The sequence below is a fragment of the Pongo abelii genome, chromosome 16 (genome assembly GCF_028885655.2).
Source record: "Pongo abelii isolate AG06213 chromosome 16, NHGRI_mPonAbe1-v2.0_pri, whole genome shotgun sequence".
NCBI lineage: Eukaryota > Metazoa > Chordata > Mammalia > Primates > Hominidae > Pongo > Pongo abelii.
In genome coordinates this window covers 13472657-13485826 of record NC_072001.2, presented here as the reverse complement: position 1 = coordinate 13485826, position 13170 = coordinate 13472657, and the positions used below count along the sequence as shown (strand labels likewise).

The 13170-nt window shown below is 36.8% G+C and overlaps 1 long non-coding RNA gene and 1 pseudogene across 1 annotated transcript; one reads left to right on the top strand and one right to left on the bottom strand.

Moving 5' to 3' along the window:
* The first annotated feature begins 2794 nt into the window (after positions 1-2794).
* Positions 2795-2932, top strand: LOC112129221 (U2 spliceosomal RNA; annotated as a pseudogene).
* A 698-nt stretch (positions 2933-3630) lies between these two features.
* Positions 3631-12650, bottom strand: LOC100454714 (uncharacterized). The gene is made up of 7 exons (XR_010137119.1): positions 12518-12650; positions 11900-11996; positions 10529-10639; positions 9170-9315; positions 7983-8082; positions 5406-5520; positions 3631-4996 (listed from the first exon to the last, which is right to left on the bottom strand). It is a non-coding gene; the product is annotated as an uncharacterized LOC100454714 (long non-coding RNA).
* Positions 12651-13170: the final 520 nt, after the last annotated feature.

The following is a 13170-nucleotide window of genomic DNA, read 5'->3' as shown; positions in this document are numbered from 1 at the left end:
TTTATTATTATTATTATTATTATTATACTTTAGGTTTTATGGTACATGTGCCCAATGTGCAGGTAAGTTACATATGTATACATGTGCCATGCTGGTGCGCTGCACCCACCAACTCGTCATCTAGCATTAGGTATATCTCCCAATGCTATCCCTCCCCCCTCCCCCCACCCCACAACAGTCCCCGAAGTGTGATGTTCCCCTTCTTGTGTCCATGTGTTCTCATTGTTCAATTCCCACCTATGAGTGAGAATATGCGGTGTTTGGTTTTTTGTTCTTGCGATAGTTTACTGAGAATAATGATTTCCAATTTCATCCATGTCCCTACAAAGGACATGAACTCATCCTTTTTTTATGGCTGCATAGTATTCCATGGTGTATATGTGCCACATTTTCTTAATCCAGTCTATCATTGTTGGACATTTGGGTTGGTTCCAAGTCTTTGCTTTTGTGAATAATGCGGCAATAAACATACGTGTGCATGTGTCTTTATAGCAGCATGATTTATAGTCCTTTGGGTATATACCCAGTAATGGGATGGCTGGGTCGAATGGAATTTCTAGTTCTAGATCCCTGAGGAATCGCCACACTGACTTCCACAATGGTTGAACTAGTTTACAGTCCCACCAACAGTGTAAAAGTGTTCCTATTTCTCCACATCCTCTCCAGCACCTGTTGTTTCCTGACTTTTTAATGATTGCCATTCTAACTGGTGTGAGATGGTATCTCATTGTGGTTTTGATTTGCATTTCTCTGATGGCCAGTGATGGTGAGCATTTTTTCATGTGTCTTTTGGCTGCATAAATGTCTTCTTTTGAGAAGTGTCTGTTCATGTCCTTTGCCCACTTTTTGATGGGGTTGTTTGTTTTTTTCTTGTAAATTTGTTGGAGTTCATTGTAGATTCTGGATATTAGCCCTTTGTCAGATGAGTAGGTTGCGAAAATTTTCTCCGATTTTGTAGGTTGCCTGTTCACTCTGATGGTAGTTTCCTTTGCTGTGCAGAAGCTCTTGAGTTTAATTAGATCCCATTTGTCAATTTTGGCTTTTGTTGCCATTGCTTTTGGTGTTTTAGACATGAAGTCCTTGCCCATGCCTATGTCCTGAATGGTAATGCCTAGGTTTTCTTCTAGGGTTTTTATGGTTTTAGGTCTAACGTTTAAGTCTTTAATCCATCTTGAATTGATTTTTGTATAAGGTGTAAGGAAGGGATCCAGTTTCAGCTTTCTACATATGGCTAGCCAGTTTTCCCAGCACCATTTATTAAATAGGGAATCCTTTCCCCATTTCTTGTTTTTCTCAGGTTTGTCAAAGATCAGATACTTGTAGATATGTGGCATTATTTCTGACGGCTCTGTTCTGTTCCATTGATCTATATCTCTGTTTTGGTACCAGTACCATGCTGTTTTGGTTACTGTAGCCTTGTAGTATAGTTTGAAGTCAGGTAGTGTGATGCCTCCAGCTTTGTTCTTTTGGCTTAGGATTGACTTGGCGATGCGGGCTCTTTTTTGGTTCCATATGAACTTTAAAGTAGTTTTTTCCAATTCTGTGAAGAAAGTCATTGGTAGCTTGATGGGGATGGCATTGAATCTGTAAATTACCTTGGGAAGGATGGCCATTTTCATGATATTGATTCTTCCTACCCATGAGCATGGAATGTTCTTCCATTTGTTTGTATCCTCTTTTATTTCCTTGAGCAGTGGTTTGTAGTTCTCCTTGAAGAGGTCTTTCACATCCCTTGTAAGTTGGATTCCTAGGTATTTTATTCTCTTTGAAGCAATTGTGAATGGGAGTTCACTCATGATTTGGCTCTCTGTTTGTCTGTTATTGATGTATAAGAATGCTTGTGATTTTTGCACATTGATTTTGTATCCTGAGACTTTGCTGAAGTTGCTTATCAGCTTAAGGAGATTGTGGGCTGAGACAGTGGGGTTTTCTAGATATACTATCATGTCATCTGCAAACAGGGACAATTTGACTTCCTCTTTTCCTAATTGAATACCCTTGATTTCCTTCTCCTGCCTAATTGCCCTGGCCAGAACTTCCAACACTATGTTGAATAGAAGTGGCGAGAGAGGGCATCCCTGTCTTGTGCCAGTTTTCAAAGGGAATGCTTCCAGTTTTTGCCCATTCAGTATGATATTGGCTGTGGGTTTGTCATAAATAGCTCTTATTATTTTGAGATACGTCCCCATCAATTCCTAATTTATTGAGAGTTTTTAGCATGAAGGGTTGTTGAATTTTGTCAAAGGCCTTTTCTGCATCTATTGAGATAATCATGTGGTTTTTGTCTTTGGTTCTGTTTATATGCTGGATTACATTTATTGATTTGTGTATATTGAACCAGCCTTGCATCCCAGGGATGAAGCCCACTTGATCATGGTGGATAAGCTTTTTGATGTGCTGCTGGATTCTGTTTGCCAGTATTTTATTGAGGATTTTTGCATCAATGTTCATCAAGGATATTGGTCTAAAATTCTCTTTTTTTGTTGTGTCTCTGCCAGGCTTTGGTATCAGGATGATGCTGGCCTCATAAAATGAGTTAGGGAGAATTCCCTCTTTTTCTATTGATTGGAATAGTTTCAGAAGGAATGGTACCAGCTCCTCCTTGTACCTCTGGTAGAATTCGGCTGTGAACCCATCTGGTCCTGGACTTTTTTTGGTTGGTAAGCTATTGATTATTGCCACAATTTCAGCTCCTGTTATTGGTCTATTCAGAGATTCAACTTCTTCTTGGTTTAGTCTTGGGAGGGTGTATTTGTTGAGGAATTTATCCATTTCTTCTAGATTTTCTAGTTTATTTGCTTCTCGGCCTTTTGGCTAAGATCAAGTGTAGTATCTGTTCTTATCAGTTTAATTTTTTTTTTTTTTTTTTGAGACAGAGTCTTTGTCTGTCACCCAGGCTGGAGTCCACTGGCGTGATCTCAGCTCACTTCAATCCCCGTTTCCTGGGTTCAAGCAATTCTCCTGCCTCAACCTTTCAAGGAAGTAGCTGGGACTACAGGTGTGTGCCACCACGCCCAGCTAATTTTCTGTATTTTTAATCCAGACGGGGTTTCACCATGTTGACCAGGCTGGTCTCAAACTCCTGACCTCAGGTGACCCACCCACCTTGGACTCCCAAAGTGCTGGGATTACAGGCATGAGCCACTGCACCTGGCTAATGCCTTGCAGTACACATCTAAAGAGAGCATTTGACTTTATCTAACAAGTGCTTGACTCTGAAATCTGTTAACTGTATGTCTTCTATGTCTGAAAGTATTTTTTTTTCAATTCCTATGCTAAGTGCTGTATTTACTTCCTTATCTCATGTGAACCTTACAAACCATATGAACGTATTTTTTAGAAATTTTCCTTGAAACTTTAAGAAAGCAAACGGCAATGTGGTGTGTGCTTTCTTAAACTTCCTTAAAACTCTATTCAGTGTATCCTCTTCCCATCCTCACTTTTTGTGACTCTTGGCAATGACTGCGTCTTTCACACCATAGAAAATAACCTGCTCTGAAACATCAAGGCTCACAAGCTGGCCTTACCAGAACCTCCATGGACCAAACACTGCAAAGAAGCCTCAGAATCACAGATGCATAACATCTAGCTAGCCTGATAACACTACACAGCTGTTTATTTTTTATTTTTATGTCTATTACTTTTAGTGTAGCAGTTTTCTTATACTCAAATGTCTAAACATTGAAAACTCAGCCAATGCAAAGCTATACAACAAACGCTTTGACAGCCTTCGCACATTTTAACAGTATTACTTTTCTTAAATGAGCCAATTCTGAGACACAAATTTCATAATTCTTGAGATTTTCTTCCACAATAGAAGTTTTGGTTAAAATGATTTATTTGACCTGAATCAAATTATGGAATTATGTTCTAAAACTAACTGTATTCCATTTATTACATCTATTGGCCCTTAAGCCAAAATTCTGCCAGCCATTTCTCGTCTTCGTGCTGTGCTCACAAGGACCAGCAGCATGTACTAATACTGACTGTCTGCCCAGTAACATGCTAGAGTACGAGGAAGGCACCTCAGGCACATGGAGGCAATAGCTGCAACTGCATCAAGGCACATGCCCTATTTTTTCATCACTCACACACTCAGAAATCCACAATGGGGAATATGCATTTTGCATGGCAGAAGAAAAAAATGACTCAATCCCAGCTAGGGGGATTCCCACCTCACTCCCTCACAGCACTCTCTACCCAACCACCCTCCCTCGCCACACTCAGACATGCTCACAGCTACACACAAGGATGATCTAGCCACTTCTCCCATCAATTCACCACTCCTAGAAAAACTGTATTTGGCTTAACTTTATCAAGCTGTCTGGCTGCCTGAAGATTTATAGATGTCAAAATAAAAAACTAATTACAACTCGGAATACTGCAGTAGCACCTGATTTAATGTCTAAGGCAGCAGGCCAGTGAACATACTGAGAAAGGGGAACCCTCACACACTCTCCATAAAGGAGCCATGATGGGGATCAGCATGGAGGATCCTCAGAAAACTAAAACTAGAGCTACCATATGCCCACAATCCCACTGATGGGTATACATCCAAAAGAAACAAAAAACAATATATCAAAAAGATATCTGCACTCCCATGTTTATCTCAGCCCTATTCACAACAGCCAATACATGGAGTCAACCTAAGTGCTCATAACAGATGAATGCATAAAGAAATGTGGTATGTATACACAATGGAATACTATTCAGCCATAAAAAAGAATGGGATCCTGTCATTTGCAGCTACAAGGCATAACCGGGGATCATTGTGTTAAGTGAAATAATCCAGGCACAGAAAGAAAAATATTACATGTTCTTAGTCATATGTGAGAGCTGAAAAAGTGGATCTTATGAAGACAGAGAATAAACTGATGATTACCAGAAGCTGGGAAGGATTTGGCAGGGAAGGGCTCAGGAGGCTGAGGCAGGAGAATTGCTGGAACCCGGGAGGTGGAGGTTGCAGTGAGCCAAGATCGCGCCATTGCACTCCAGCCTGGGGGACAAGAGCAAGATTTCATCTCAAAAATAAAATCATAAAATAAAATAAAATTTAAAAAAGTTCCTGGTTATCATGTTGTTGAGTACTACTTAATCAGAATATACTTGAAAACAAAAGATTCTTTGTGGTTTTTTAACTCTTGGTAATTAATCCATTGTAGGCAGTATTAAAAAAATGATGTAGGGCAGGGAAACCAATATGAAATGGGTAGTCTGAAAAGCAGTTACTAGATATTGACCATCATTTTAGGAAAGACAGGCTATTTACCCCGCTATATGCTCCCAGGTAAACTTGTCTTCAATTCCTGTTAAGTCAAACGGGAAAAACCAAACTTGCCATCTCTCTATATTCACTATCATTTAAAAAATTCTGTTAAGAGACACCAAAACATACTATTTCTTACCTCCTCGCAACATAAACAATTGGCTTCCCAGCTTTGGAATTCCCAGCTTGGTAGAAAATACTTAATGTTTTATGTTTTCAAAGCCTTGATCTCTTCTTTTTCACGTACCTGATGCCTAAAAGAAAAAGAACAGGGTAACTCTGAGGCTTTATGTTGTCTACTGAGTATGTAAAACAGTCCATAATTGGATAAACAATAAAATGCTAAAATGAAAAATTATTTTAAAAGCAACAGGCATTCTAGAGGGTAATTTGACAACATGCACAAAAAATCTCAAGGTATTGCTCTTTGAGCCACAAAAGCACTTTTAGGACTATTCTAAGAGAACTACTGGATAAGGATATTAACCATAGGATTGTTTTTACTCATGACATCTTTGTGCCAGACAGAAGTTTATGATTTTTTAATGAATTCATTTTATTAATCTTTTCCTTTCTAGTTTATGGATTTTGAATGGATGAAAAAGGCCTTGCTTTACCCATTTTTTTTTTTGATTTATGGGAGTTTATCCTCATAAACAGTATGAAAATATTTTTTCAGATCATTACTCAGTTTTATCAACACCATTTATTGGAAGTCCATCCTAATCTTGATTTCAAATACCACTTTTATCATATATTATGTTCCCATATGTATTAAAGCCTGGTTTAATTTTTATATAGTCTGCTCAAGACTCAGTATGCTTCTTTAACTTCAAGATTCATGTCATTCATCAACTCCAGAAAACATTCATCCTTTACCCTTTCAAATATTTCTTCTTCCCATTCTCACTGAGCTCAACTTCTAGGGAACACCTACTAGACATATTTTGGGACTTCTCATATTCTATCTTCTGCATCTCTTAATCTCTTTCATATTTTCCATTTCTTTGTCTGTAATGACTGTATGCTAGGTAATTTGCTTAGAAACTACCTTCAGCTATAAACTTAATTAATTAATTAGTTAATTAATTTACAGATGGAGTTTTGCTCTTGTCGCCCAGGCTGGAGTGCAGTGGCGCGATCTCAGCTCACTGCAACCTCTGCCTCCCAGGTTCAAATGATTTTCCTGCCTCAGCCTCCCAAGTAGCTGGGATTACAAGCACCCGTCACCATGCCTGGCTAATTTTTATTTTTCTATTTTTTTAGTAGAGATGGGGTTTTGCCATGTTGGCCAGGCTTGTCTCGAACTCCAAACCTCAGGTGATCCACCTGCCTCAGCCTCCCAAAGTGCTGGGATTACAGGCGTGAGCCACCGCACTCTGCCTAAATTTTTTTAAGTATACGTATTTTCTTTTACACCTAGTGTATCTATGAGTATTGTGATTTGGGAAGGGGACTGTATTAACTCAGCCCATCATGCTGCTGGTACCAGGTCAGCATTTAAAAAATATTAATGGAAACAACCTAGATATCATTTGATAGGAGAAAAACATATACATGTGCATAGATAAATGACTGGGAGACTATACACCATATGTTAACTGAATTATTTCTGAGCAGAAGGATAAACAATTTTTAATTTTTTTTACTTTCTTTAGATTTCTATATTGAGTAATTTAATAATTTTTTTTTTAATAAGAGAATATTGGCTGGGCACGGTGGCTCATGCCTGTAATCCCAGCACTTTGGGAGGCTGAGGCGGGTGGATCACCTGAGGTCAGGAGATCGAGGCCATCCTGGCTAAAACGGTGAAACCCTGTCTCTACAAAAAATACAAAAAATTAGCCAGGCGTGGTGGCGGGCACCTGTAGTCCCAGCTACTTGGGAGGCTGAGGCAGGAGAATGGTGTGAACCCAGGAGGCAGAGCTTGCAGTGAGCTGAGATCATGCCACTGCACTCCAGCCTGGGCAACAGAGCGAGACTCCGTCTCAAAAAAAAAAACAACGACAAAAAAACCTGAGACTATTATAAAGCTACCTTCATTTTTTTAAAAAAGAAAATGCGTCTCCAAAAGCATCGGTGGAAATTTAGAATAAAAATAAGATCTAACATTTATTAAACACTTTAGAAGTACCAGATACTGTCCTAAGTATACTATATATATTAGATCACATAATCTTCAAAAGCACAAAAGACTGCTTTGTAAGGAAAGGTAGGATGTTAGAAAAAAAGGAGTAATAAAAATATTTTCCTAGAAAAATAGAAAAATGGCCAGGATGCCCTCAGTGATGTTAAATTTAAAAATTGTTTGTTTTGATGTACTCATTTTTATATGTATTTCTATTTCTAGTTACTTATTTTTTTTACTTCTTTTAATTTATATTTTACTTATTTCTTTCTTTATAGACAAGTCTCATTCTGTGGCCTAGGCTGGAATGCAGTGGTGCATTCCCAGTTCACTGCAGCCTTGACCTAACCTCTCACCTCAGCCTCCCAGGTAGCTGGGACCACAGGTGTGCACCACCACACCTGGTTAATATTTTATTATTTGTAGAGATGGAGTCTTGCTATGTTGCCCAGGCTGGTCTCAAACTCCTGGCTCAAGCGATCCTCCTGCCTTGGCATCCCAAAATGCTGGGATTACAGACATGAGCCACAGTGCCCAACCTATTTATTTATTTATTTATTTATTTATTTAAAAAAGACAAGGTCTCACCATGTTGCCCAGGCTGGTCTTCAACTCCTGGTCTCAAGTGATTCTCCAACCTTGGCTTCTCAAAATGTTGGGATTACAGGTATGAGCCACCATGCCTGGCCTAAAAATAATATTATATTTTTGTATTATATAATGTTCAATTAGGTAATATGAATATTCTGTACAGAAAATACAGAATATTTCTGTACATATATAAAATATGTCCTTAATTACATAGGAATAAATGTTTGCTACACTGAGAAAAATCTAACAGAGCTAAAAATAAAAATTGATTTGGAAAGGACATTATATACCTATACATTCTTATGTTTATACATTCTTTCATAAATTCATATATTCTTTTAACAGTATCAATGGTTTGGAGTTATGTGTACAAAACCATGACCTATATGTAATACAACTAACAACAGGCACTTACAATTCAAGGCATATTATATACAAAGCTTTAACTTCCCATCATCAGATTTTGTTTTTTTCTCTCTGTTTTGACAGATACTATGAACACAACATTCAACTCACAGACACCATGGAGCCCTTACTAAGCATAAAGTACTGTGAAATGTACTTTAAAAGATTCAGCAAACTACTCTCACTGTATCATCACAGAGTAAGTGTCTAACAATGAGGATATTTTGTTCACAAACTAAATCCCACTAAATGGGATTCAAAACAAACGTCCACAGAAATTTTATAGCAATACTGAAGTAGACTATATTTTCTGAGCCTTAATCTAAAAGAAGTTAAAACCATTCATCTTTATGAGGGTTCTGAAAAGTGTTATAGTGTAGTAGTAAAGTTCTGCACTTAAAACCAAAAGACCTATGAATCAGGCGTGGGATCTCACAAAGCCAATTATTCACACTGAGTTGCATTTTCCTTAACTATCATCTGAAAATAATGTTGTCTTCACTCCCTGGTAAGTAGTAAATGTGAAAACTTATGAAACCAAGATGATAAAATATGATTTGTTACTACTATTATGGCAATCAACATATAAAACACTCTGTCTTTATATATAAATAAATAATATATAGAATAGGAGAAAAGTTGGATCCCCAAACATGGCAATGTGATTATTAGATGCATCTTTCCTCATAGTCTTCTATCATATCTAACAAGTGGCCTAGTGGTAAACTCTGCTTCTCAACCAAAAAGAAAGCAATCTACATTTCAAGGTTGTACTTTACCTCATCACAAATTCCTTAAACTTTGAACTGGTAAGGTTAAGGCTGGACCGGTATGTATCTGCCACAGGTTTGTGCTCTGGAGGACCCAGGTATACAAGAAGTGTTGCCATTTATCAAAAGGTCATCTTCCAACAGCTTTATGATCCCTAGATATAGCAAACTACTTAGAAAAAAGTAGCAGTTCACATTTAGCAGTACACATTTCTTTAACTTGTAACTGGTTGCTTTTCCTTTAACTATCAGCTGGTGGTCCCTGTTGATTTGTAAACAGCATCCAAAAGACCTCAGGCCCATGCCTACTTCGATCCATTAATAATGCACAGAAGATTAAAATGCCCTGTGGTTTAAACTCCCATCTCCGAATTGCTTACCCTTAGCTTCACAGTCCACTACTTTTCCGTGAATGTGCTAACCACTTTTATTGCCATTTAAAAATCATTTGGACTCATTTTTCCTTTGTAAGGAACTCCTCATACATAGGAATTTGGTCCTTTTACAAGTTTATATAACTAGATGGGACAGCAAGTAATTTATGTTACACAAGAGACTAACAAGAGTTAATGAAACAATGCCCAAATTAATAATTTCAATTTTTAAGTATTTTTTCTTTCTTTTTTTTTTCCCCTGAGATGCAGTTTTGCTCTTGTGGCCCAGGCTGGAGTGCAATGGCGCAACCTCGGCTCACTGCAACCTCCGCCTCCCAGGTTCAAGTGATTCTCCTACCTCAGCCTCCCAAGTAGCTGGGATTACAGGTGCCTGACACCATGCCTGGCTAATTTTTGAATTTTTAGTAGATATGGGGTTTCACCATGTTGGCTAGGCTGATCTCGAACTCCTGACCTCAGGTGATCCACCCGCCTCGGCCACCCAAAGTGCTGAGATTACAGGCATCAGCCACCATGCCAGGCCAGTATTTTCTATATAAAGCTTTATTTGCATATACTTAGAGTATCACAAATGAGTTTATCATAGAATTGAAACACTGACAATATTTTAATTACTGAATTCCTACGAATTAGCTGTTCTTCAGATTCAAATGTCTACACTAATTTGAACTTCTTTGGGTCTATGACAGTTTGCAAGCCATACAAACCCAAAGAGCTAATCTCTGATTTCTTAACTTGAGAAAATAATAATAATAACCACCACTGGAATCTACATAGGTTTGTTGATTATTTAATATGACTTAACCTTTTGTTTGTATTTTTTTGAAAAAAAGACTTTCTCTTTCTAAACCATAATTTTTAGTCCAAGAATTATGGACTATGCAAAGTAAAAAGCACTATTCATGACCAATAATTTTATTAATCTAAATTTAAATGGAGAATGTTCACTATCCTCATGACTGGGAAATCTTACCTGTTGCTAGAAAGACACTGGCCGATTTTCTCCTGATTGTTCCGGAGTAGATGATGTAAAGCGAGCACATTGCCGTCACTGCTGAAGGAAAGGCTATGATTTACTGCATCACTTGTAGGACAATCAGATGCCATATCAAGAAAAAAACATTAGAAAATGCAAAGTCACTAGAATTTTCAACACCAGAGACACCCCATGTTTGAATTAAATTTATACGAAGTAACTTTGTGAAGCAACTGAGATGACAATTACAAATATGGAGGGCTTGTTCCCAAAACGTGATTTGTCATTAGACAAAGTTAAAAGGACAAGGAGAAAGTTGGCTTTCCATTTCTGATACCTGGCTTCAGCTTCTGTAGTTAAACAACAACAAAATTGAGATGGATGAAACTTTGGAAAGAGGCTGGTATTTTACAGATAAGGAAATGAAGGTCCAGACAAGAGACCTCCCCAAAGATATATAGTCTGTTAGGTCAGAGCCAGGATTAAAACTTTGTTCCTTTTAACTTTCTATGGGTCCTCAGTCTGCCAGAATATGAATCCTGTGCTGACATTCACTCTCTTTCCAACATGGCTTGTCATTCAGCAATATATCTTTTAAACTCTAATTTTCCTAAAAGAATAAAAGTCAGTAACAATTAAAATGATGATAAACTGGAAGAGAGAGTTGTACAAGCCTAGCTTAGATGATAAGGATCAATTAGATTCACACTGCACGAAAAGCAGAATTCCAGACATAAATTTACAAAGCACTTTCTTATGAATTATCTCATTTTTTTTCTCTAAAAACAACTCAGGCAAAGAGTTTATCCCCACTTTACAGATAAACCAATAACTCAGAGAAATAAAGTGAAATAACTGGTTATGGAAATCCAGCAGAAAAGTTTTCTAAAATCATAAACTTCAGTTACTCATGAACAAAATCTTACGCGTTTGCATTACTTGGTTAAAAAGATAACATTTTAGTTTAGATACACTTCCAAATTTAAGTATCACAAATATTCTGATACCAATAAAAACCTTATTAAACATTCTTATGCATTATCAATACCAATTTGGTTTTAGTTTTAAATAAAAGAAATCCTGTTTCTTCCTTATCTCCATATTGCACCATCCTCAAATCCTTTACTTAACTAGACATGTCCAAAATGCCTCTTGGTTTTCAAATATGAAGATCACTACCAAATTATAAAAAATATTAATTTATTTCAAGACTGTCTTTTATAGTAAAATAAAATAAGACAAGCTATGTCTTGACCTAGAGCAAGAAGAGAAAAAAACCTACACAGAACTTCATGTAAAACAGGATTTATGTGAAACTGAAAATATTTCATTCAAACAGAGCAAGTGAATAAGTGGCAAGTAGTTTACCTTCACGCTGCATCAAAGCTGCTTTCACAAAATCATTGAAAGGCCGCATATGCTCTTCTTTTGTGAAGAGAACATGATTGGCAATACTCTGAAGTATCTACACAATAAAACAGCATTATAAATAATCAGATTATTTATTGTATGAAGTCTATACATTAATATAGTCTTTAAAAATATGAATTTTCTCGATATAATTTCTGCTAGTAGTTAAAATCAATCATTTCTCATTCTATAAATTATTTTAGGTAGTGTTTCTATTCTTCCTAAATATAATTATATTCATATAAGAATACATATTAAAAATGTTTAATGTCTTTTAAAATAAAAAATCCTATAGCCTTCATTCTAGTCTGTTTCAGAATGTCTAGAATGATTACGCAAGAAATGCTCTTCATGACACAAGGCATCTGCTATAATAAAAAGTTTTCTCATGAAAATAAGGTCCATCAGGTACCTAACCAATGAATTCCTTTGTAATATAAACAAAATAAAACAAAAACACATAACTGAAAACCACAGGGTATTTCCAATATAAATGTAAGAGGAAGTACTGTAAGAAAAGCTGAAAATTTAGTTGGAAGGGGAACTTAAGATAGCTAGATTATCAAAATAATTCACCTTTGACATTAACTTCAAGCCCCTTCAGATTCTAGGTGGTGGCTTTTTATCTAAAATCCCTGCTTCATACAGTGAGACAATGGCAGGATTCATAAATCTGAAGAACATGGCACTTCCTACTGCACTGATACTGTTCTGAGGGAAACGTTGGCTAACCACCGAAAAACAAGTTGAGAATTGAGTATAAGGTTTGAATTAAAATAGGGGCATGGGAACAAAGAGTTCAAAGGTCAAAATTTGCACAGAAACTCTGAGTCAATCAGTCCTCATGAATGACACATTTCTATTTTTTTCTTCTCCCAAAACATGAGAAAATAAAGTTTCCTCTCAATTCTAGTCTTGTATCATATTAAAGTACAATTTAGGTATCTCAGAGGAAAGAAAAACCTCATGGATGAGATGGGTAGAAGAAACCTGAAAAAAGATCTTCACTGTATCATCACCTATACTGCAAGTTTGAGGAGTCATGAAAACAGACCAAATTTTCACACAAAGATGATCATAATTTACTAAGATTAACAGACACGAAAGTGTGGTCAACATTATAAGGTGAAACTAAATTTTCAACAGCACACCCCCAAAACATCCTATACCTGATAGTACATATTTATGTTTTGTTGTGTACCAGTTACAACTGAATTGAAGAAAAAAAT